Here is a 27803-nt window from a genome sequence, read left to right as displayed (position 1 = left end):
AGTCTGAGGGTATTTCGCCTGTTTCATACATCTTGCTCACCAGATGGTAGAGTTTTGTCAGGACTGGCTCTCCCACGGCCGTCAGTAGTACCAATGGAATATTGTCTACTCCGGGGGCCTTGTTTCGACTCAGGTCTTTCATTGCTCTGTCAAACTCTTCACGCAGTATCATATCTCCCATTTCATCTTCATCTACATCCTCTTCCATTTCCATAATATTGTCCTCAAGTACATCGCCCTTGTATAGACCCTCTATATACTCCTTCCACCTTTCTGCTTTCCCTTCTTTGCTTAGAACTGGGTTTCCATCTGAGCTCTTGATATTTATACAAGTCGTTCTCTTATCTCCAAAGATCTCTTTAATTTTCCTGTAGGCGGTATCTATCTTACCCCTAGTGAGATAGGCCTCTACATCCTTACATTTGTCCTCTAGCCATCCCTGCTTAGCCATTTTGCACTTCCTGTCGATCTCATTTTTGAGACGTTTGTATTCCTTTTTGCCTGTTTCACTTACTGCATTTTTATATTTTCTCCTTTCATCAATTAAATTCAATATTTCTTCTGTTACCCAAGGATTTCTACTAGCCCTCGTCTCTTTACCTACTTGATCCTCTGCTGCCTTCACTACTTCATCCCTCAAAGCTACCCATTCTTCTTCTACTGTATTTATTTCCCCCATTCCTGTCAATTGCTCCCTTATGCTCTCCCTGAATCTCTGTACAACCTCTGGTTCTTTTAGTTTATCCAGGTCCCATCTCCTTAAATTCCCACCTTTTTGCAGTTTCTTCAGTTTTAATCTACAGGTCATAACCAATAGATTGTGGTCAGAGTCCACATCTGCCCCTGGAAATGTCTTACAATTTAAAACCTGGTTCCTAAATCTCTGTCTTACCATTATATAATCTATCTGATACCTTTTAGTATCTCCAGGGTTCTTCCATGTATACAACCTTCTTTCATGATTCTTAAACCAAGTGTTAGTTATGATTATGTTGTGCTCTGTGCAAAATTCGACCAGGCGGCTTCCTCTTTCATTTCTGTCCCCCAATCCATATTCACCTACTATGTTTCCTTCTCTCCCTTTTCCTACACTCGAATTCCAGTCACCCATGACTATTAAATTTTCGTCTCCCTTCACAATCTGAATAATTTCTTTTATTTCATCATACATTTCTTCAGTTTCTTCGTCATCTGCAGAGCTAGTTGGCATATAAACTTGTACTACTGTAGTAGGAGTGGGCTTCGTATCTATCTTTGCCACAATAATGCGTTCACTATGCTGTTTGTAGTAGCTTACCCGCATTCCTATTTTCCTATTCATTATTAAACCTACTCCTGCATTACCCCTATTTGATTTTGTGTTTATAACCCTGTAGTCACCTGACCAGAAGTCTTGTTCCTCCTGCCACCGAACTTCACTAATTCCCACTATATCTAACTTCAACCTATCCATTTCCCTTTTTAAATTTTCTAACCTACCTGCCCGATTAAGGGATCTGACATTCCACGCTCCGATCCGTAGAACGCCAGTTTTCTTTCTCTTGATAACGACATCCTCTTGAGTAGTCCCCGCCCGGAGATCCGAATGGGGGACTATTTTACCTCCGGAATATTTTACCCAAGAGGACGCCATCATCATGTAATCATACAGTAAAGCTGCATGCCCTCGGGAAAAATTACGGCTGTAGTTTCCCCTTGCTTTCAGCCGTTCGCAGTACCAGCACAGCAAGGCCGTTTTGGTTATTGTTACAAGGCCAGATCAGTCAATCATCCAGACTGTTGCCCTTGCAACTACTGAAAAGGCTGCTGCCCCTCTTCAGGAACCACACGTTTGTCTGGCCTCTCAACAGATACCCCTCCGTTGTGGTTGCACCTACGGTACGGCTATCTGTATCGCCGAGGCACGCAAGCCTCCCCACCAACGGCAAGGTCCATGGTTCATGGGGGGGGATTTGATACATGTTCAATTACGCGAAAGTTCCTAAATGCAATGTAACATATACCGTACAGTTAAAAGGAAGCCACGCTTGATCCAGGTCCGCGTCACTTTCCATTTTTGACCAGACATAACGTCTGAGAAAAGAAAGAATAATAATAATAATAATGATATAGTAATAAATATGTGGTACTTCAGAAATTTCACTCTTATTTACATTAAGTTAAGAATTTCATCAATGCATTCTTCTCGAATGTGAGTAATGACGTGTAATAGAAACGCATAGCAGCAATGCAGAAGGAATCAGGTGTGGGAAAGAAGTTCACTGGACACACAGAAATAATAGAGTAGGCTAGTTGACGAGCAGGAAGATGGAACACAGAAATGGAGAGGGAGACGAAAATCATCATACTTTACATTGTAACAGCGACACTGAGTCCCCATTGTATAGAAACTAAACAGCTGGCATATGCCGGTAGGGAAACTACACTGGTGATAAAATGTAATATTTTAATCCTCTGTGAAAAGCAGAGTGGTTTTAGATAAAACGGAAGTTTCCGTGTAATGTGTTGCAGATTGGTATGGCTGAAATGTAGGAGGAGGTGGAGAAAGATATGAAGGTAAGAGGTGTTAATAGAAAGTAACGGGACTTCTTTAATTTTTCGAGCTTTGTACATCCGATAGTAAAATTTTTTATCTTGTTGGTACACGTGTTGCTCATGTATGTTTGCTTTTTCAGCTGTTTTGGATATTTAATTTATTGTTGACGTTCGAAACGGTTAAAAGTGTTTTCGAGTGCTCAGCGAATTTTTATTTTCGAGAAGGTCGATCAAAGAATTTCCATAAAATTTTGCTTGAAAAGCAGAATAAAGTGCAACACCGGATCCGAAATGTTTACTGTGGCTTTTGGCGAATCTACTGTGAGTAAGACAAGAGTTTACGAGTGGTATAAACGTTTCAAAGAGCGTCGGAAAGACGTTGAAGACGACGACCGCCCTGGGCGCCCTAGCACGTCAGTTACTGGCGGCAGTGTGAAAGAAGTAAAGAAGATTGTTCTGGAAAATTGCCGAATCACCATCAGAGAGGCTGCTGTGCTGTCAGAAAGTCCTTTGGCTCATGCTAAGCGATCTTTTAGGATATTTTGGGCTTGAAACGTGTAGCAGCAATGTTTGTTCCGAAATTTTGAATTTCGAGCAAAAACTACACGTAAACATACCTCAGGAATTGCTGAGTGAAGCCGACAACTCCGAACTTCTAAAGAAGGCTATAACAGGCTACGAAACATGGATGTACGGGTGTGACGTTGAAACCAACGCCAAACCGTCCCAATGTAAACTGCCTGAAGAGCGAAAGCGGAAAAAAATTCGACAAGTTTGATCACACTGTTTCCTTCGCCTACAAGGAGATACTGCATCATGAGTTCGTATCTTATAGTCGAACAGTCAATAGGGAATAATAGCTGTAAGTTATGCGTCGTTCGCGTGAAGCAGTTCGAAGAAAACGACCAAAATTGTGGCAGAACCACTCGTGGAAACTGCTTCACGATAATGCTCCCGCTCACCATCTCAATGCTTGTTCCTGATTTTTGGGAAAAAACAAAACCGTGATGTTGCCTCAGCCACTCTATTCACCAGACGTGGCTTCCTGCTGCTTTCTTCTATTCGCGAGGCTGAAGAGAATCATGAAAGGTGTCGTTTTCCCACTTCTGATGAGATAAAAACAGAATCTATGAAGAAGCTGAACACCCCAACCAAAAGTGAATTTCCAGAAGTGCTTCCAAGGTTATATAAAGTGCTGTACAAGTGTATTATATCTGAGGGGAATTACTCTGAAGGGGACAAAGTTGATGTTGGTGCATAAATAAAGATTCTTTAAGGAAAACAAAACATCTTGTTACTTTTCTATCATATCCTGTATAGCCAAGATGCTGGACATATCCGATCTTGTATTGCGGTTATATAACGTCGACAGCGGTTTGATATGAGAGGAAAGGTGCTGAGGACATCAGTTTCAAAGGATGCGGTTAGGAAAACAACGAAAATCCCGCCTCTTATCCGGCCGCATTCACTCTAACTGAGCATTAGCTGTGTCTGACTTAATAAAACACCCGAATGTCACCGTCATATCTTACGCAAGCTAGAGTTCTCAGGAATGCTGTGTTGTACTGTATCACAGTAATGAAGATTTGGCAGAAGTAAAGACTGAACTGGTTTTTGTTTTATTTATTTTAGGTGGGAAATTTGTCCCCAAATTTTTTGATAGAATACATGCAAGAGAGAATTTTCGTCCGTGACTGACAGTTTATTCTTCCCAGTGTAGATGCTAATTCTAGAAAAAAGTGGAAATAAAAGAAACTTATTGCACTGTATATGGATTCAGTTTTCTTCCAATACCAAAGGCATCAGTGACAAAAGGTGAAAAGATTTTACTTCATGGATTTTGTCTGTTAGTTTCTCTTAAAATTTTTCCTTTTCCAGGCAAGTAGAGAAACATTCCTTAACACGCCATCGACGGGAAAAGTGTACCATCGTTCAGATTATGTGGGAAGAGATTATGAAATATATTTTTATGAGAAAGATGCATGGGAAAAGTTATCGCTAATTTTGTAATATTTATACACAAATAAGCACCCTCAAATAGAGGACTAATTTGACCTGCACAGTAATGGTATCACTCCTTGACAAAGTCATCGACTCTTTGTCAAAAGTTATCATCATGAAGTTTTTGAATTCGAAAACAGGTTTGCACAGGTTGTGCCTCTCGTAGCGAAGCATGCCAGACGTGGTATCCATCATGGTGTCTGCACGCTCTAGGTCTAGAACAACGACCTGCTACATCTCAAGGAACGTCACGTGCTCCGCATCGTGAGTTGCGACTACAGCGCTCTCCAGCGGCAGTTGTCGACTGTATCTAGCCCGCTATCACACAGTTTGTTCACGCTCATAACAAAGTTGCGTTAAATCCGTTAGCTACCGTCGAAGAAGAGCGGAATAAAATCGCGAAGATTCTGGGTTCAACGATGGCTTGAATTTGCTGATAAAGGAACGCTACATATTCTGCATAACGATTTGAGGCATATACTAGAAGAGACTATTCATTAACTCAGTTGAATCTCCGTCTAGTTTTAGGTTTTAAATTGAATATAGCGTCTTATGTCAGTTTGTGCGTACATAATATGTATATTCTCGATGTTGTATTGACTACTGTCTCTCCGAAGCAACTTACTTCGTAACAAAAGTAATGAGACTCACAGCACTGACAGTGATCTGAGAATACTTTGTTGTCCTACTTGCGTAGACCGTTGTATTCATCCCTTCCAGATCCTCAGTCCGAGTGTCACCTCCGTAAAGCCATCAACTGATTTTTGAGAGCGCTGTCAGTGAAGTTGTGTGTTGGAAAATGGAACAAAGGAATTTAGAGCAACTTTATGCAAGCAAGTTTTGTGTTAAACTTGGGAAATGTGTGAGTTTGATCTCTGAAAAGTTGAAACATGCCAATGGGAACATTGCTTATCAAGAGCATAAATTTTTCACTGGCACAAATCATTTTTGGTAGGGTGAGAATGGCTCTGAGCACTATGGGACTCAACATCTTAGGTCATAAGTCCCCTAGAACTTAGAACTACTTAAACCTAACTAACCTAAGGACATCACACACACCCATGCCCGAGGCAGGATTCGAACCTGCGACCGTAGCAGTCCCACGGTTCCGGACTGCAGCGCCAGAACCGCTGGAAGGGTGAGAACACGTGGAAGATGAACCTTGTGCAGGGAGCCTTTCATCTTCAAAAACCGACGAAACCATCTAGCATGTGCAGGCTCTTGTGAGATCAGAGCGACTATAACAATACGGATGAAGTGTGACCTGTTAAACACTTTACATCAGATTTAGACCGAATATTTGTGCCAAAATGGTGCCCAAAAACCTCACAACTGAGCTGAAGGACAATCTAAGAAACATGTGCCTTGATCCTCTTGAGAGGACTGCCAATGATCACTAATGGTTCAGTCGTGAATCACAGGTGATGAAATCTGGATTCTTGAGTACGATCCTGAGGCAAAGCGGGGAAATGAGGAGTGGCACACTGAGCCATCTCCTTGACCGAAAAAAGCTCGAATGAGCATATCAAAGATCAAACCTATGTTCATTTGCTTCTTTGACATTAGAGGTATAGTGCATAGGGAATTTATTCCTCCAGGACAAACTGCCAACCAAGTGTTTCACAAAGATGTCCTTGAAAGGTTCAGGAATAGGGTGAATCGAGTGAGACCAGACATTGCAGATAAGTGGATGCTGCATCATGACGATTGCCCACGTCACACGGCCACTTGCATCACGGCATTTTTGGCCCAGAAAGGCATTCCTGTTGCTCCAGCGCACATATTGACTTGTTCTATTTCTTTCGACCTATTTATTTTACTGCAATTAAAAAAATGTCTTAAAATGGCATCACTTTCGGACTCTGGAGAGTATTCAAAAGAACATAACCGGCATGTTAAAGTCCGTACCGGTTGAAGCTACCAAGTCTGGGAACAACGACTCCGCCGGTGTAAAGCTGCTGAGGGGAAGTACTGTGAAGGAGCAATAATTCTGTTTGAAAAAAAAATGAAAACTTTGGTAGATAAAAAATCAGTCTCATTACTTTTTTCACACACCAACTAGAATTCCAGTTCGAGATTCGTTAAGCAGCTTCATTCGAATGCAAGAGGAGATTTTTTCCAGAACTACTCTCCATCATTGTAAAAGATATTTAACGGCAGATTAGGCAGTCCACAAAACCAACAGATAGCTATACATCTCGTACACAAAGTGCCATAATAGCAAAAACTTCCAGCATGCAATTTGTGATTTCTTTCTGTAAATTATTGGCAGTCAGGTTAAGATATCTAGTCACTGGAGAAACATTCCAGTCATTGAACTACAAAACAAGAACTACAGCTAATAAATTCTTTGCTATAAATAACATCTAGTAGTACAGATGTACTTCTGTTAACTTAATAAGAAAGTATCAGAATATTTTACATAACAAAAGGTGAAAAAATTACAAGTAGACACAGACCTACTTCCTTTCACTTCAAAGTTCGCTATAGTATCAATTACACTTGGTAGCAACATAACAACAAGTTCTAAGTAACAGGACATACAATTTTTCCAATTATGTAAAGGCTGTAATTATAGGTGTCATTGTTTGATATGTGACTATAAGAAACTGTACCAAAAACCGACGCACTCTTGAGGAATCGATAAAGCACTGTAGCACTGAAATGGCATACTTTCATGCTATGCAAGTTATAATAAAAAAAGCATCAAATATGAGAAACTGTCTTTCATTACAACAAATCGTACCAAAATCGACGCGTTTTCAAGAGATTCTCAATGTGCAAGTGCTTTTAAGGAGCTTACATTCATAGTACGTATGTTATAGTAACAAGCAAATACGCCGTTTAACTCCATACAGTACGGCGGCTCCTTGAGGCAAAAACCTGACTCGACACGCTTCGCAGAGCAGTGGAACGTGAAATCTCGGGAGGTGACGTCACAAAAACTGTCAAGCACTACGTCCACGTCCCGTGTTGTAAGGGCGGGTTTGTGCAGGCAGAAGGACGACAGGTAGTGGTCGGTGTGGTCGGCCGCGTACTGCTAATACGCACCATGCGTGGACGCGCGGCAGACCGCGCGGAGTCGGAAATTGGGGGCCACAGCGGGTGGCGGCCAGGAAATGGAGTGCGCCGCGCAGCGCCGCGACGCGCCGGCGTCCGCTGCAGCCGCGGGGCGACCTCAGGGCCGCCAGCCTCTGATTGTCGGGCGGCCGCTGTTGTCTCTGTGCACTGCTGCAGCGACAGCGGCGGACTGGGTGGGTACACCGACCACGCTCAGGGGGACCCGGCCGTGAGAGGATTTCCTATGGCTGACCATACTACCGTGGGTACACTTTTCTCAAAAGCTGCTGCTCCAAAGCAAACCAAATTTCAAATATGCGTAAGTTATGTTTTGTTCAAAGTGTATTAATTATGACAGTAGTTCTGTTATCACAGTAGAAATTTTTTAAAAAGTATGTGACCTAAAAAATTTGCATAAAAACTATATCTAAAGCAAACTATATCTAAAGCTTTTTCAAATCTTTTGACTGCCATAATTCTATCATATATTAATGTAAGTGATGTAATTAACCTCTGTACCAAGATTCATTGGCATAGATCTATTAGATTCGGAGCAAATTGTACCTAAAGCTAAAAATTTCATACTTTTGGAGTAATGCATTTGAAGGTTTTCATATAAACTTTTCAACCTAGGAGTGCTGTTTGGAAAGTAAGGAATGATCGGCTGCGAAATGGAAACCACAGAGAAAATCGAATCTGTTTTATTTGCAACGGACGCCTAGCTCTGTACATAGTGGCCTTGCTCCTATACGACATTACAAACGTGTTTGAGAGAAACAGGGTTCAAAATCCCATCCTGACTTCTCGGTATGGTTTCCCTGAATTTCGTTAAAAAAAACATAGTTCGTTTTATGTCTCATGAGATTTGGAGAAACCTTGGAGATTACGAAAAGGGTACAGTGGTCCTTTTTCACAGGACCTTATTGTTAACGATTTTCTCGGGTTTAAAACAAACGGTGCTTTCAGATATTATTCAAAGTTCGCAAGCCATTCTCAGCGGATTCTACTTGTTTTCAGGTTTTCATAAATGTCCTGCTTCTCATTAACTATGCCTTTCTCTATATTTTCATACAGCTTAAGAAAGTCTTTGTTAAATAAGAAGCAAAAACACGTGAATATTCTACACTACTAATTTATTTAGTTAACCGTTTTTCTGGTTACAAGGCCATCATTTCAGTGTATCGTCGTTTATGGCAGCGCAATTTTAACATAATTGAAAATATTCAAGACAGACAGTAAATAAATGTTTAGGAAGACATCAGAAAACATTCAGACTCTGTTATTTCAATTTTTTGCCACTTTCTGCGAAGCAAGCGTTGTCACTGTCATCAAACTGATCTGGCAAGAGTTTTAGTGAGTCTTCTGCTAACGCTTTTCTAGTTTGGTTAATAGGTACTAAATGTTCTGGTTTTCCACATTTATTACATAAATCGCTTTACTGTCTTGTAGATTATGCTGTGTTATTAGACACTTGTTCTTGGTCAGTTGTTAGATGCAGATTTTAACACCTTGCCTGCAAGATGGTAGGATATGATTGTATTCACCGGGGACTAACTTCCATGGTACCAGAGAGAGCTGTTGACTGAGACAAAGTTTTGAATAGATGCAAGAAAATAAATCAGGCCGTCGTATGCATGTGGTAAAATGAGATGAAGAGGTTGGCACGAGAGATGAATTCGTGACGAGTGCATCAAACCAGTCAGTGACTGACTTACGTGGAATGCCTTCAGTCGGCTAAGGATAGTTATTGCAAGATTCAGAAAACGAGTCGTCTTGTCAGTCTGTGAAGACGTGTATGTATGTATCTAATGACATATGGAAGCACATCTTACTGCTTAGAAATCAACGAAAGTGTATCAATATGGCTAAAGACCGTACAGTCACAATTACTGGGAACTCTAATGATGCTATTTATTTTGGTGCTTTTGTACTGTGAAAATGAAGTATATGATTTTCTACTTGAAGTGTTTACCTCCGCTTCAACACGTGTACAACGGTGAAAGCGCTAGAAATTCGTATTGGAAGTATCACAAGATAAACGCACCAATAGGCGAAAGGAGACTGGGTGGATGAAAGAAACACAGACAGGTAAGACTATAATCCCGCTCTAGACAGCCGCAAGCGCGTCCTTGGGAACCTGCTTGCGACATCGGGGCCTTATAAAAGCCGCAAGAACTGGCGCCAGTTCCGCGGTTTTTTAACGACCTGAGCTGAGCTGCAGCGCTCTCCTTGCAAGCTGCTGAAGGTTGCTCGTTCTGACCTTCCATTGACTGTTTCCCGTGCCAGTTGCAAACGCTGCCTTCATTAAGGTGCGAGACTGCACTCGTTCAGAAACAGTCACAGATGTCGGAGCTGATAATTTTAAAGGGATTCCTAGCGCTTCTCGACCGCAGCGAAAGCAGTCATGTTTTTACTCTTCGCGGCATTATACCCGCCGCTAAGCGAACAGCACTGCTCCTAGTTACTAATTCGAACCTGAAAGCTGCGACCCGTGTCCCACAGGTGTTCGTGGGCCATGCTCAACTATTGGCTTAATATATTCACCTGAGTCAATTACGTGTATATTTTGAGTGCTACCTGTACAGTGACTTCTGCTTTAAAAGTCCTTGACAGAATTTAATACATGACGGACAGAATCAGACCGCTGTTTACAGGAGATGTATCAGCGTTATGAACAACAATGGAAGGGGCCATATATCTAAAAGAATAGAGAAATTTATGCTGATTCTATCGACTTAGGAAAAGCAACGGAACAAGATCTTACAAATATTAAGAGAAAAGGGAATAGATGATAAAGAAAAGAAGCTGCTTGAGCACGTATACAAGGACAAGAAGATCAGAGTACATGTTTGTGAAGAGACAATAACTGAAAGCCTAATGCACGGGAGGGTCAGACAAGGCCACCCGGTGAATAACGTGTTGGTCCGTCTTTGAGAAGCAATACAACAACAACTGTACGATGCATGTATTCGACAAGTCCCTGGTAAGTTTCCGGAGGCATGTGGAACAAGAAGTCCACGCGCAGGTCATGCAGTTCCCGTAAATTACGGGCCTGTGGATTTTGGTCGCGGAGCTGCCTTCCAATAACGCCCAGAAGTCTTCCATCGGCTTCAGATTAAGCAAATTTGCTGGCCAAGACACCAGAGTCAGTTCACTATCATGTTTCTCAAACCACTGAAGCACGATTCTGCCATTGAGACACGGAGGAGGAGGAGATTAGTGTTTAACGTCCCGTCGACAACGAGGTCATTAGAGACGGAGCGCAAGCTCGGGTGAGGGAAGGATGGGGAAGGAAATCGGCCGTGCCCTTTCAACGGAACCATCCCGGCATTTGCCTGAAGCGATTTAGGGAAATCACGGAAAACCTAAATGAGGATGGCCGGAGACGGGATTGAACCGTCGTCCTCCCGAATGCGACTCCAGTGTGCTAACCACTGCACCACCTCGCTCGGTTTTGAGACACGGACAGTTGCCCTGCTGGAAGATGCCATCGCCGTCAGAGAAAACATCAAGCATGAAGGGGTGTAGGTGGTCCGCCATAACGTTGACGTGGTCCGCAGTTTCGTGACGCTCTCAATTAATACAACAGGTCTTATGAATGTGTCTATAGCATAATACTGCTCCCACGGTCCTTTGCAGGGGCGTGTTGCATGTTTCGAACAGCTTTGATGGCGTTTGCCATCATGACCCTCGACATGATGTAACAAAAAACGAGATTTATCCGACCAAACCACACATTTTCACTGACCCACGGTCCAATCGCCAATATATGGTGCCCACTGCAGTCGTAGCTGATGATAACGTTGGCTCAGCGTGGGAACACTTAGGGAACGACTGCTGTGGATCTCCATTTAAACAAATGCGCTGAGAGGTGTGCCCCGAAACGCTTGCGCTTGCACCAGTGTTGTAACCAGCCTCACCGTTCTCGAGATGCTCAGTCCCAGACGCCGGGCGAGTACAATTTACCCTTTATCACAGACGCTTATGTCAGTGGACGCTCTCATTTTCAATCCGTACCGTCGTTACAATCATGCCCATTCGTCTCTGCTGCGCTTATATATTTTCCTTACTGAGCCACGCATTCAATCTTGTGGTCGACAACAGTCATAATGATTTGGCTCATCAGGTACAGTGACCACATGCTCTGGCTACCGACCTTTAGCTAAACTTGTCATATTTTAACAAGATCTCTGCTTCAGCTCAATTCCCCAGCGCCAAACACCTTAGTCTAGAATATTGTTTTCAGATAATTCATATTTATACTACAGAATGAGATTTTCACTCTGCAGCGGAGTGTGGGCTGATATGAAACTTCCTGGCAGATTAAAACTGTGTGCCCGACCGAGACTCGAACTCGGGGCCTTTGCCTTTCGCGGGCAAGTGCTCTACCAACTGAGCTACCGAAGCACGACTCACGCCCGGTACTCACAGCTTTACTTCTGCCAGTACCTCGTCTCCTACCTTCCAAACTTTACAGAAGCTCTCCTGCGAACCTTGCAGAACTAGCACTCCTGAAAGAAAGGATATTGCGGAGACATGGCTTAGCCACAGCCTGGGGGATGTTTCCAGAATGAGATTTTCACTCTGCAGTGGAGTGTGCGCTGATATGTAAAGTTTGGAAGGTAGGAGACGAGGTACTGGCAGAAGTAAAGCTGTGAGTACCGGGCGTGAGTCGTGCTTCGGTAGCTCAGTTGGTAGAGCACTTGCCCGCGAAAGGCAAAGGTCCCGAGTTCGAGTCTCGGTCGGGCACACAGTTTTAATCTGCCAGGAAGTGTCATATTTATACTGTTTTTCTAGTTTCTATATCAGGATCTGATAGGATACGTGTACGTAGGCTTTCCCACTAGTGGGACTTTAAAAGTGTTCACTTACGGACGTGAAATAGAGGAGAGAGAACAGGTCCTAAACACCACCAGGCGAACCTCACCTCAGCGGGCAGATGGATTACGATCTGTGCCGTCACATGCCCTCGCTCCATGTCGTTGTAGAGAGCTTAGAATGTTTAAATCAGTACTGCCGCATCACTCCCCCAGTTGGTTATTACGATTGTATGTCATCACACGCCCTCATTTTGACAGTGGAATACTAAAAACAAAATTTTCCTTCAGTACGACATTTTAGAGCCGCTACTACGTTCGTCAAACACTAGAATTACAATGCCGGTTGTCAAAGACTTTCCACTTTAGCACTTCGGTGATTCAAAAAGGTCGGTTAATTCATAATCAGCTTACCACAGATTAAAAGAAGATGATTTATTTGTTAGCACTCGCCTAAATAAATTTGCTTCGGTGTCAATGATTTCATTGTTGAGATCGCAAAATCGAGAACAACATCACAATCGAGTGTGGTAAACGGACTCAGGAGGATACTTGGTCATAGCTATATGTGCTGTCAACGGTCAAGTCATTAGAGACGAAGCACTAGTTCACTGATACAAATAAGCGAAAATAAATCAGACACTAACTAAAAAACTCCATTCCAGCGCTCCCCTAATGTTAATTGAGGAACCCGTGAAGTAACCATGAACTTCTCTGAACAGAAAAGGAGATATGCACGGCGTGTGCTTCAGAAGTCGAGTACCTCCACCACCTGTGAGTTTTCGCGAGTGAATGATGAAATGAACGAAACCGTTATCCGAACAGGAGCTACAAAGAGTCTACGAAAGCTGCAGGCACACTGTCTGCTACTCGCACCTTATTCCTCTACCAAAGGAGACTTTAATGTTGCAGTGATCATAAATTTGCGTCATCACTGGTTAGGTACAGTTTACGTTTCAAGCAAGTCGTCGACTATACTCACTATATACAGATTCACATACAGTAGGTTTCATATTTTTTGTACGGGACATATCGTCCCAGAATTATGTTAAAATGGATTCCGTCCTCCATTTCTGACCAAGGTGTTCTGGAAGTTTCCCTTGGCTGTAACGGAAATGTTGGAACAGGAAAACACATGGCAGATGTTGCCAATTATGACTCCTGCCTCACTACCAGCTCGCCTGCTAATTGTTTGAAAAGCTCCTAGCTCTACAATGAGTCATAACGGGAACAGCCCGCTCCACTTTTAGGGGTAGGGAGCGAAAAGTGTTTAAAAAGAACTGGTGCGATGTTGATAGTAAACAAAAATAATCATTCCTCTGATTCCGAGCAGCAGTTACCCTTGCTCTCAGTAGCTGGAGTTGGAAATACTCGTCAAAACATTCCTCTTTGGGAACCTCTACGCCCCACTTCCAGCCTACTGGCATATTTTCAGAAAAGAGGCAAGTTCAGCAACAGCACGCCCAGGTCTCCTGAGTAAGCAATTGAAGATTTAAAAAAAATACAAGTGATTTGCTCTTAAATACTCGAAATGTTAGCATGCTACTGGTACGTGACTGAGATATGGAGAAGACGGTTCAAAAAGCATTACAGCGACGTGCTTGGGAGAATTTGCTTTGATGATGCTTTCCGTCTGCTAAAAAGTTATTTTCTTGAAATTCCGAAGAGAGACGTGAAAAACAGACACACAAACAATGTATCTTCCAGGAACTGAGGACCACTAAATCTTTCCACCGTCTGTGACGTAATAACAATTATGATGGTGCCGTATATTGCGCAGCTACTTCGCCCGCAGTCCACTGTAAAGACAAAGCGCAACCAAGAAATAAACAGGTAAGCGGCTGTGTTCTTTATTTGTTTCAATAAGGGAGAAACGTATTTCAAACGCTGTACCAGTTGATGAAACCAACTTGTTTGTGACGGACGAAGATGACGCACCCGTAAACCCGTCTTTAAACGAGAGAGACAAATAGTGAATGTCTCTTCGCATCGGGGTGTAGCTGTTATGAAAGTTCCAGCTGTGTGTCGGGCGGGCAATCTAACTAGGATCATCACCTTTGCTATTATCGACTGCGCCGCGTATGGTTCGGCTCTGGACAGACTGCTTTCCTGCACAAATCTTCTAAGATCCGAGCTCGTGACCGGTGGCGAACGCTAATCATTCATCCCCATCCGACATCCACCTGTATTTTACTTTCTGACATATAATCGATCCCTCGTCACGAGTTTCTTAAATCCACAACTCCCGTATATAAACTTATTGTTCTTTAGTCCACGGTTGCCCCTACACCGCTTCCTATGTCTGAAGTGGTCTTAAAAGCTAACAACAAACATAAATTTTAAATAAAGTTTATTACTTATTATTAGCCTCCACCACAAATAAAATCATCCATCTGTTTCTGCTCAATACGGCCGCCGTCAGTGTTGCCACCACACTACTACTCAGAAACGAAAATACACGGTGTGTCATCCGAAGCTGCCAAACTAAACCACCCGCGCCCGCTACCGTTACTTTACTGGAGACTACTCACCTTCATCTAAAGCAGGTACTTTTTTACTAATGCTTTGTGATCTCATTCCTATAATCATAAGTCAGAATTGCGTAATGTCTTTTAAATCATATTATCGTTCATACAATTTCAGACGACTCTGGACGACAATTTTAAGCAGAATTCAGTGCGTCAACAGATTGCTGGTTCTGTCTGCATGCAAATCATGTTAGTAAAGTATTGACTGAACTGATTGACATGGGAATAGAAGAGCTAAAAGCATCCAAAAACGAAAAAAATGCAACAAAAATTTCAAAATAAAAATTGATCAGCATGTCATTGATATGTGCGAGGAATATTATTTATTTATTTATTCAAGGCTCTATCGCTTGTAAATGGAAACCACAGTGAAAATCAAAAACTGTTTCTTGTAACATGTAGCTACACCTTCCAGCTACTTCTCTAGACACTTGCCGTAGCGTTGTATCAACTATCCAATGCCCTCCTCATACAAGGCAGCCAGTTCTCTACACTGGTCTGCAGCTTCTTGTCTGTGCCAGAAATACTGTCCCCAGAGCCAGCAGTTCATGTGAGCAAGCAGATGAAAATCGGAGGGAGCCAAGTCCGAGATGTGTGGTGGGCGGTCAAACACTTCCCATCGAAAGCCCTGCAGGAGCGTCCTTGTTGCAGCTGCAGAGTTCGTCGGAACATTGTTATGATGCAGGACAATGCCTGACAACAACATTCTTCTTCGCTTGTTCAGAAGTGCCTTTTTAGGCGATTTTTTTGAATCGCATGATCCACTCGTTGAACAAGATCATCGGCTGACACTTCCTTCCCTGACCGCTTGCATCATGAACGTCTGTAATTCCTGCTTCGAAGTTCTTGCACCATTCTCGCACTTTGCTGTCACACACGACAAGATACGATTTATAGGGTGCATGAAGTAAGGCAGAAGCCCTCAGTATGAAGAAAGCGTAAGCGTGAGTGTAAAATTCAGTACACATCCACAAATCACTGAAGGGCCGTGGAGAATCACATGTGCACCTACACCGTTCTCCGTATTCATCACAAAATTATCGACAGCTTTATACACTATCAGGTGCGAACGCCTTCTCCTCCTATAATAAAGCGACATGCTCTGTGTCTCGATGCTGCTGCACGTGCTGCTACTCGACAACTGACGCCGTCTTATGAAAAACATTACTTATATAGCGCCGGCCGGAGTGGTCGTGCGGTTGCAGGCGCTACAGTCTGGAGCCGAGCGACCGCTACAGTCGCAGGTTCGAATCCTGCCTCGGGCATGGATGTGTGTGATGTCCTTAGGTTAGTTAGGTTTAATTAGTTCTAAGTTCTAGGCGACTGATGACCTAAGAAGTTAAGTTGCATAGTGCTCAGAGCCATTTGAACCATCTGAACTTATGTAGCACCTCTTCAACTAACCGCAACTTTCGCCATTTCCGGCCCTATCACTGCCGCTTTCGCAACCGGAAGTTAATTTTTCTCCGTCACGTCTGGGGACTTTGATGGCCAGCGGAAGTATTCAAACTCAGAAGATTGCTCTTGGAGCCACTCTATAACAATTCTGGACAGTGGGGTGTCGCATTGTCCTACTGGAATTGCCCTAGTCCGTCAGATTGCACAATGAACATGAATGATGACAAGACAGGTTGCTTACGTACGTGTCACCTGTCGGGGTCGTATCTAGACGTACCAGGAGTCCCATATCACTCCAACTGCACACGCCCCACACCATTACAGAGCCTCCGCCAACTTGAACAGTCCCCTTCTGACTGCAGGGTCGTTGATTACCTTTCACAGAATGCTATGCCTCAACGTAAACCTCACGTTTCATCTCAAATAGGGACCTACGTTTCCTATAAGAACGTCTTTAGCCGAAGACTTCTCTCTTTGACTGTCCTGATCTGCTTCTTGTAACTTCCTTGTTTCGCCCACCTTGCGATAACTTGCTCCTAGATTAGATCAGTAATTTTTGTGGTGTCACCGCCAGACACCACACTTGCTAGGTGGTAGCCTTTAAATCGGCCGCGGTCCGGTAGTATACGTCGGACCCGCGTGTCACCACTATCAGTGATTGCAGACCGAGCGCCGCCACACGGCAGGTCTAGAGAGACGTCCTAGCACTCGCCCCAGTTGTACAGCCGACTTTGCTAGCGATGGTTCACTGACAAATTACGCTCTCATTTGCCGAGACGATAGTTAGCATAGCCTTCAGCTACGTCATTTGCTACGACCTAGCAATGCGCCATTATCATTTGCTATTTATCTTGTGATGCATGTACCGTCAGACCAATGTTCACCAATTATGGATTAAAGTTAAGTATTCCAACAGCTACGTACTTTATTTGCTAGACTCAAATCCTTTAACTGTTCCAGACCTCACGCCAGCCTGCGTGAGCTTAAACGCGTGCCTTTCGGCTTCACCTCCTAATAGCTTGGCTGTCTTGCCAAGTCACAACAATTTTGATATGATGTTTATTTGTAATCTTATTTCTGCTACTACTTATTACCTTCCTGGTTTAATCCGTTTCAATATGCTTTCTCTTTACACTGTTCATAGTCCTCAACAGTTGTGACATTCTTCCTCAGTATCACGTGCTGGTATGTTTCTCCATATTACTGTGATTTAATTTTCCATCCCATTCTGTGGAGGTAGACCACAGTTTGTGATTACTCGCGGAGTACGCGACAAGTCCCATAATCCGATTTCCTTGAAATTTCGCTCAGTGGAAGAGGGGCCAAAACAAGCGAACCAGTTTCACGCCTTATCCGTAGATAAACAACGATCAAAGTTTTCGATGTAATTCAAATGCCCTTTAGCGCTCGTAAATCTCAGCCGTAATGATGGCACAGTGGCTGGCGCTGCAGCCCCTCACTTTTGAGCCCCGTGTTCGAAACGGGATTTTTTATTTTATTTTATTTTATTTCATTTTATTTTACTTTCGGGGTTCCGAACATCAATCGGTAAAAGCGGTGACCTTACAGGATCACGTTATTGTCCTCCCGTCTGTCTGTCCGTCTGACAGATTGTTAAAAAACCTTTTTTTCTCAGGAAAAGGTGGACTGTCAGACTGAAAATTATGTCATTTACTAAGGTGTTCGGTCCATTGGCGGTATAAAAAATGGAAACTTATAGCTCAGTGCAGTCAAAAATACAGCCGTTTATGTCACATATTACGACAGTCGCAAAATCACTCATCAAAACCTTTGACATGGTATCATGAAAATTTGGCAGGAAGCAAGGTTTCCCAGCACAACTAAAGGAAAAAAAATTTAAAATTTGTTATTTCGTAATTATGTCACACGAAAAAATTTTTTGGTCCTTTGTTATCCTGCTAACTCTCTGTCGGTCTGTATAGACAACTTTTTCTCAGGAACGTGTAGATGTATGAAATTGAAATTTATGTCACATGTTAAAGTCTACGGCCCGTTGACGGTTTAAAAAATTTAATCTTCTCAGTTAGTGAAATCAAAAGACAAGGCCATATATGTGACATACTTTGATATATTGCCAGTATCGATATCGATAACAGGAAAAAATTGTCGAATCTCTCGTTTCCCGGTCTGGGTGAACTGTCGTTATATATAATGAAATTTGTACGGCAGCCCTGGTGCGCCATGTCGAACTTCTACGGATTTTTTCATTTATGTACCGATTTCTGTAGAAGGTTACTTCATGAATGTTCCTTATCAAGATAGGGATACAAGGGAGTTTTAAATTCTCTTATTATTATATTTCATTTTTATATAAATTCTTATGTTAATTTAATGTTTTATTCGTATGTTTATTCTTCAGGATGATGTGGTGCACTCCCTCGGATGATACGGACCGTAGACATATACGAAACACAGAAATTCCGGGCACCACGACCATCGAACGAAGGCGTGTCTGCCTCAGTGATATTTCTTCGTATGAATCTCACTCATTAATGTTGCTGCAGATTTCATACGTTGGCAGTAATTTTGCGGCAGACCACGCATAACGGAAATTGGCGCTTGCAGTCGATTACAGACTTTTAAGTAATTTCCTCATTTTCATTTTTTTTTTATAAATTCATTCGCCAGCGATACAATTAGTAGACGAATAAATGCGAAGTTATTTCAATACTCAGTGGAAAACATTCGTGTAGTACTCTTCTACAGACATTGGTAGATAAATGAAAAACAAAAAAGTTATCTGGTTTCGAACACGGAGCGCAAACGTGTAATATAGCGACTTCAACCACTGCGCTACCGCTTCGACTGGACGATTTTCTCGCTAAAAGGTACGTAAAGGACCTCGAAAACATTGACCAACGTTTTCTCAGAAACGGAGGTGTATCTACAAATAAGCTGAAACACGTGTTCGCTTACTTTGACCCCTCTTCCATTGAGCGAAATTTCTGGATAATCAGATTATGGCACTTGTGTTTTCCTCGTTAGGGAAGTTGTTGGAAGCGTTCACAAACAGTCCATGGAGACGAGGTAGTGGCAAATCGAAGCTCTGAGGACAGGTTGTGAGGCATGGTTGAGTGGCTCAGATGGTAGAACACTTTCCCACGAAAGGTAAAGGTCTCGAGTTCGAGTCTCGGTCCAGCACACAGTTTTAATCTGCCAGGAAGTTTCATATCAGCGAACACACCGCTGCAGAGCGAAAATTTCATTCTGGAGTCCATGGAGCAATCCGAATCAAAACGTAATACAAAAGAGATAACCATTCTTCTAATCGATGGCTGGTATCAAAGGCTTCAAGGAACTAGCGAAAACGACTGGGAAGTGCGAGGCCGCGGTATTTATCGGCACTTTGACGCCTGCTGCTGTACTGACGCGCCCGTGTGAGATGTTTGCGGTGTGGCGCACCCCTAAGTTTCCCTCCTTCAACAGGGGTACAACCTCCAGCCGGATTATGAAGCCCAGTATCCTGACCTGTCGTCTATTTCTATACTCGGGATGGGCAGGGAATCCGATTCACCATCGGATACTAAACATACTCGTCCTACGCTTTATGGTCAAGTACATGAAACGACATCCTATCATAATCACATCTACCTCCCCACTGACCGGACCGTCAGGAAAAATATGACGAACAAGGAAAAGAAGAAAGAAAATAAAATGTTGTTGCCTTCTGGTTTTCGATTTATTCGTGGAGACACTATATTCACAAGTTTCCGTCTTCGTACAAGAATTTGTTGAGCAGAAATATGCCGCATCTGAAGGCAGATATATGTTCACTGTGCCTACCCTCGCAGTTGGATTGTTTAACATAATTGTAACTGTACAGGTCTCGGTTTGGGAATAAGTAGTCTTATCTCCACGACAAAATGAAACTTGATGTGATGCCTGCTGACATCTGTTGTAGTTGTGAACAAAAAGTTAACAGTTTCGTGGTAGGAACGCAATCGTACCGACACAAAACGGCAGAAATTTTTGATGTGGGTCGGTGGGAACTACGCGGCGTTCGGGATCAACTGAGATGAAAACAATCAGCCACATCTTGTTTGCACTGCATTTCTTCTCAACAATTTTGGAGAAAGATTCATGTGAAATATTTAGACTGTGTGCATTTTGCTGATGATCTTAAATGACGAGATTTTCGTAAGCTTCCTGGCCTATGAATCTAACACTGTTGAATGAACTCCCCAATAGTTGTCAGCTTTCTGAGGCTATCACATTATTCGAATGGGAAGAAACGAGATATTTCAATCAGGGTTGCCTGTCAATAGTGCAAAGTATACGTGGGGATATACACATTCTGATTACTTGAGGTTCGAACAGTCCACGGGTGCACTGCCGGTCCATAGTGTCCAACGGGCACAATATTTCGGCGATCAGACATGACGCCATCGTCAGGTGCGCTGACGAACTGAGCTCCTGAGGGCGGGCGGACTGTTCGAGCAAGAAATACGCTGGGAGAAGTTGAAGAATCATACTTGAGGTTCATTTGTTTCACACCTAGCTGTTTCTGCTGATGAAAAGCAAAGGAGATTGGTTGGTGGTGCATCTCCCCACTTTCAACAGATCCAGCTGAAGCGGCATTTCTTTTCTCTTGATGGAACATACTTTGATATGAGCTAATGGTATTTGTACAGGGATAGAGATTCGAACATAGACCCTTGGCCTCAACAGTAGTACATTTTCAGCCGAGTCACCCGAACACGCCTCGCTTATAGACTTTTAGCCTTTTACATCTACACCTATAGTCCGCAATGAAGTGCGAGGCAGGGGGTTATTACCAACGTTCCGCGTAGTAGGATGTCCTTCCGTTCCATTTTCGCATGGAGCGCGGGGCGAATAAATTCCTGAACGCCTCTGTGCACCCTATTATTAGTCCAAGCTCATTTTCGCGGTCCCTAAGGGAGCGAAACTTTGGAGGCTGTACGAGAATTCCTAGATGCCTTATTTTATATTAGTTCTTGAGCTCTGAGTTCGGTTTATCCGGAATTTCTGCATTCGCCTATAAGTGTCTGTCAGTTCCGATTTTCAGCATCGTCGTGACCATTTGGCATGCGGCAAATAATCCTGTAACAACTTGTACTGCCCATCTTTGTATACGTCTGAAATACCCTGTTAGTCCTATCTAGTACAGGCACCACACACTTGAGCAATATCCTAGGATATGTCGCATGAGTGTTTTGCAAGGAGTCTTCGTTGTAGACAGATGGAATTTCTCTAGAATTCTGCCAATGAACCAAAGCCTAGCACCTGCTCTACCTCGTACATCTGAGCCTGTCTCGTAATTTCATCTCGTTTCCAGAAATTTTTACACTTAGGTATTGGTACGAGTTACCAGCACAGTCTCCTTTTCCGTTCCTTCCGGGCTAAGGTGAGAAATATGCTGAGTAGACAATATACATATCATCCGATTCACAGCGGTGTCCATGGCTACATCCGACATGGGTTACACATGCCGTGAATCACGCGTGTTGCACTACTTCAATGCACGATCATATTTTCGAATACGCACCACCACGTGCACCCTGCTTTCGACGCTGAGTAGCTGCCGCCGAATCTGTCACTGAAATTATCATTCTAAAGGGCCCCACACACAAGCAACCGATTGCCGGTAGTTTCAACCAATATTTGGAACGCTATATTGTCAAGAATTTCTACTATGGAAAATGAACTATGTTTAGCAACAATGGCAGTTGATATTCGTATATGCACTAATACTTACAACAATAAAAAGGAAGTAGAGCCGGCCGAGGTGGCCGAGCGGTTCTAAGCGCTTCAGTCTGGAACCGCGCGACCGCTACGGTCGCAGGTTTGAATCCTGCCTCGGGCATGGATGTGTTGATGTCCTTAGGTTAGTTAGGTTTAAGTAGTTCTAAGTTCTAGGGGACTGATGACCTCAGCAGTTAAGTCCCGTAGTACTCAGAGCCATTTGAACCATTAGAAGGAAGTAGAAATTGAAGTTTAGTAAACTTGTTCCGGAACGATTTTTGTCATAAGTGTCATTTTCAAGTGTTCCAGTTTACACTACACTTATGCAGTACATGGCTTTATTGTACATCTATGTTATAGTACTATGAGATTTTTATTTTCTATTATACTTACATCTAGATAGAGTGATTCCATAAAATATCGTGGAATGTAATTTCTTTCTATGGGGCAATAATATTGAAATTTCGTATTATTAATTTTTTGACTGTTATATGGTCGTGGATTGTTCGAGTGTCAATGTGAGACATCAGTGTAGTGACTCTTGAATTATGCAGGTTCGCTCTAAGGAAAAAATTAATAATAATACGAAGTTTAACTATTATTCTTGTATAGAAAGTAAATATGTGACCTAAGTTAAGAACGCAATAAATAAAATAAATTATGTTGCAAGAGGTTTTATGGACGTTACTCCATCTCGACGCGAGTATAATATCAGATAAAATCTCATAGTACTATTACACAGACGTAGAATAAAATGATAAAGTCTATAAATGTAATGTCATCAGGAACACTTGAAAATTGCATTTACGCCGAAACAAGCGTGTCGTGAACCTATGTAATTAACAAGAAATACGCAATTTGTAGCTACTTTTGGCAAAATTATAAAGAACCTGTTTTCTGAAATTGTTAACGTTATTAACAACTGATAGACATTGAAGTTCTGGAAGTTCACGCGTCACTTCCTTCTACTTCGTTTAATTTCCTGTGGGATTTAATGGTTACCGGATATGAGTATCCGGCGTTTTAAATTGTGTAATATTTGATTACCAGTGAACACTGTGGCTGTAAAGGAGTCTGTCGATTGCTGCAGGCAGCAGCAAAGATAGCCCCACGGTATCTAGAGGCGCCCTGCGTCGCTCGAGTGTTCCCGCCTCTCGGCTCGCGTGGCTCCCGCGAATAGCAGGCCAGCCGGATGGCCGTTGCGTGCCGCTCCACAGGAGCCCCGCAGAGCGCAGCCCGTAGCCGCCACTTGCGCGCGATCCGCACTCACACCACACAGCCGGGGCCAAACGGGGCCCCGCCGTGACGTCACGCCTTCACGCGATCCAGCAGACCACCGCTGCTGCCTCGTCCATCAGGCGCCGTGGCATTCCGTCTTCCACTCGTCCTCTGGTATTTCTAGCTGCACCGACTCTATTCGCTTCATCAGCTTCGTAACTACAGTGAAGTGCTTACGGGACGCGACACTGAAACACTTTGCGATCCGAAGGTAAGCAGAGGGGCAATACCGCTTGAAACAATACGGGCTGCGCAGCTCATGAGGCGAAGGTCTATTAACTTTAATTGTTAACCTGTTATCAAGCTGCTGCCGCTCAAAACGTTGAGCAGGACGCCTCACCACTTAATTGTTCTAATATCCACTTTGAATAGAATTGTTTCTGTTAATGTGTCGAACGAAACACGTCGGGTTGACAGTGACAGAATGTTAGCTTTCACAAAAGATCGACGTGGTGCACTGTGACCTGTAACCCACGAGTAAACCTACCCGCAACATGTGGTACTGTACAGTACTAGTGTTAGAAATTGTATTTATCCCTATTGGCATTGTAGCCGCACAGTATTTTTATTCTGTTTGTGCGTTAATTTTTGTGCACTGAATGTTCCACGGGAGGAAACCGTAAGCCTGCTAAAAGTGCTGTGATCGTAATGGCTAATAATATTTTAATTGCGGACCATACCCTGCAATATCCAGCAAAATTTTGAAGATAATTTTTGTATCGTAGCCTGACTCTAACCAGACAGGTCACTGCACAGAAGGTGTGCCTTACGCCTGCACATAACGTCAGCCGGAATCAGTACGTATCATCGATGCCAGAATCATATGAATGAAATTCCGTTGCCTATCTATACTTCCTTTTAGAGGTTACTATTTCCGATACGTATTTCGGAGTCAAAGCTCCGTCATCAGGGTTTCCAAGACTCAACACAGTGTCTTCGTTATGTCCTGGTGAAGCAGTAGTAATTGGCTCTGAGCACTATGGGACTTAACATCAATGGTCATCAGTCCCCTAGAACTTAGAATTACTTAAACCTAACTAACCTATGGACATCACACAACACCAAGTCATCACGAGGCAGAGAAAATCCCTGACCCCGCCGGCAATAGAACCCGGGAACCCGGGCGCGGGAAGTGAGAACGCCAGTAGTAACTGTTGAACGTTATGTTCCGAGATAAACGGATTAACACAGAAAAGATATAGCACTACAAAGTATTCTCATATTGTGATAATCTGCTTCACTGGTGGCCCTTAGAGCAATGCCTTCCAAGTTGTTTGGTTTTTATTCCACATATAACGTAAACACACTGAGATATGAAAACATTGAAAGTAAACATTCTATACTACGAAAGACATTGACTTAATGTAGTTCTACTGTACATGTATGATATACTGGACAAACTAGGTTTCTGTTAGTATTATAGGATATTTATTTCCAATATTTTCATACATAAGTTTGTTTACGTTGTAGGAGTTCAAATGTTCAAATGTGTGTGCAATCTTATGGGACTTAACTGCTAAGGTCATCAGTCCCTAAGCTTACACACTACTTAGCCTAAATTATCCTAAGGACAAACACACACACCCATGCCCGAGTGAGGACTCGAACCTCCGCCGGGAACAGCCGCACAGTCCATGGCTGCACCGCCTTAGACCGCTCGGCTAATCTCGCGCGGCGTTGTAAGTGTAATGAGAAGAAAAAAACTTGAGGATTTTCATCGTATGGCGTACACTATCAGTGAAGTGCATTCTAGCGTTATTTAGGTATTTTGTAGCGCTGTATTTTGGTTTTTACTAGCGCTCATGTGCTTTTCCGTTTATATAACAACGTATCCTCCCTCTGGTGCGACTCCTTCACCACACCAGGTCATGACAAACTGAATCTTGGAAACCTTGACGATGGAGATTCCACTCCGGAATGGTTATCGGAAATAAGAACCTAAAGACCCGAAATACAGAGACAGTCAAGGGACCTTTGTTCATTAAATATGTCTTTCGCCTTCTGTGTGTACCATATGGAACAATAAGCCGGAATCGTCTTACGCAACAACACATAATCAGACAGAGTTCCATATGGAAGACCAGGTCCAGAACAGCGAGAATAGGCGTAACGAAAGGTTTGAATACATGATACGAACTCCTGATCTACCCACAGGACTGTGTTTTTATTTACTGTAGGTGCCATCCTCACGTGATATTTTTGTTTCGAGTCCTCGGTCGCAGCAGCGAAAGCCGAACTAACTGCCACAGATGATAATATTGCGCTCACTCTCCCGCAGGATATTATCGCCCACACACACACACACACACACATACACACACATACACACACACACACACACACACACACACACACGCGACTAGGAACGACAGGTCGCGCGATCTTTCTGTAGATCGTCGCGAGTGTGGGCAACTCGCAGATTGCAGCGATAGATAGATGATCTATCGTAATTCCTAAGAAATGTGATGGAATGATTGCCACGAATCGATCATATGTGGCAAAGTGTCTGCCCGGCTACGACTCGTTTGCCTAGTTATTCAGCGTGGTTGTGTACAGCACGGACTTTACGCCGGAGTTTATAGTTATTCAGGGATCGCAAGTCAACCTAAAGCAGGAGTTGTCGCTTATATTAAGAAGAAAAGCGAATATGAATACGTCTACAACCTAAGATTTTGTAGTGATTAGTGTTGTAGAAGTAGAAATTCACGGGAAGTTCTTAGCAATAACCCCAATACAAAGGGCTACGTCAGGTAATTGAGTTAATTGCGAAAGAACTAGAGCCATACTAAAATTTTTATCTTGTAAGTGGAACGAGGTAATATTAAGTGGACATTTTAATTTAATTTTTTAGGGCCTACATATTCTGCAGCTTAGTTCCAGAAGAAATACTTCGGAGGCTATCACACGTAGGTGAGTCGAGCAGTAGTGGCGGTGAGAACACAGTGGCTTAAGCCGTCGGCAGTCGCAACGAATTAGCTGACGTGTGGCGCTCTACGCGTCGGGGCCAAGGAGATGTACGGCCCTGCGACGAACTTGAGACATCACACTAGTCGGCTTGTCCGCCATACTTCGCCAACCCTCGGCACCGTGTAGGGCCCACGGGAAGTCAGTATTTAATTGGAAAGGTACCCACGAAAAGTCTTAATTTTGTCGTGACCTATCGAGAACTTGCGTGCATTTAAACACACAATCAAGAATTACTAAACTCGTCTGAAATAGTTACTCGCTCCCCGCCGGAGACGGCTGCTGGCACTCGTAAGACCTGCAGTGCAACGTGTTGTGACGTACGCGCCACGACTGTCTTTCTCGTGGATCTCGCTACGAGTTTTGTGACGTCACTTCCTGCTATTTCACCTTGAGGAGGTATTTCGTCACGTGAAACACAATATAAATTTTGCGATATTTCGGCGACGTGTCACCTGAAGTAAAACCAATAGGAAGCAAGAACGCTCCCTACGTCTCAAGGAGAAAGGTTGAGGCCTGCAGAAAGCAAGACGCCTTATTGTACTTATGTTGTTCAATAGAAGCCCATAGTCGGAGGGTTATACCTTACACCCCATATACGTCTGCTATTTTAAGCACCAGCGCGTTGAATGTTTCGAGGACGAATCATCATTGGTAGCATTTGTTGTAATGAAACTACGGAAAACTCGTTTTAAGGCAACGGGTTATTAAATATTCATGAAAATCGTGCCGTACTTGTTAGAATTTATTATAATTGAATGTAAATTAACAACATATCGGCGGTTAAAGTCTGTAGAAGACTATAAAGCAAAATTCAAAGTCTGTTATAACGAACTTTGGAAATCTGTAGTAAGATCCTATGGGACCAAACGGCGAGGTCATCGGTCTCTAGGCTTACACACTACTTAATCTAACTTAAACTAACGTACGTACGCTAAGGACAAAGGACAACGCACACACCTATGCCCGAGGGAGGACTCGAACCCCCGTCGGGAGAGAGGGAGGGGGGGGGGGGGGTAAGAGCCGCTCCAACCGTGGCAAGGCGCCCTAGACCGTGCGGCTCTGTTGTAGCGAAACTGCAGTCTAGCGTAGTATATGGAAGCACCATATTAACGTGCAGAGATTCAGTCGGGATAGGATTTGAATCCTGTTATATCTATTTTTTTCGCTATCACGTTTTTTAAGACGTTGTGGGACTTTTTTACGTGATATGTAAATATATCTACGTTCTCCGTCAGGAGTGAGTCTGTTTGATTTGGTGAATTGATGTCCATAGCGAACCGGTCATGTATCTTTAGTTATTTTTTTATTATATGTTCACGGATACTGAAGTTTTTATTTAAATATACCACAGACAGAACCACACGACTTCCATATGGACAAGGGAGTTAATGTGCTGTGTAATAGACGGAACGTAAGAATTTTTCGCGCGACCATTTTTGTGAACAAACTGCATTGTTAGCGAGTCAAATGAAGCTTACAACTGCCGCTGTAATCC

The 27803-nt window shown here is 43.1% G+C and overlaps 1 protein-coding gene across 1 annotated transcript in view; it reads left to right on the top strand.

The window, feature by feature from the left end:
• LOC124798152 (junctophilin-1) overlaps positions 1-27803 on the top strand; it is an 889016-nt gene that overhangs the window by 535601 nt on the left and 325612 nt on the right. The gene's annotated exons all lie outside the window — the stretch shown is intronic.

This window comes from Schistocerca piceifrons, chromosome 5, assembly GCF_021461385.2.
Source record: "Schistocerca piceifrons isolate TAMUIC-IGC-003096 chromosome 5, iqSchPice1.1, whole genome shotgun sequence".
NCBI lineage: Eukaryota > Metazoa > Arthropoda > Insecta > Orthoptera > Acrididae > Schistocerca > Schistocerca piceifrons.
This window is presented reverse-complemented; position numbering and strand designations above follow the sequence as displayed.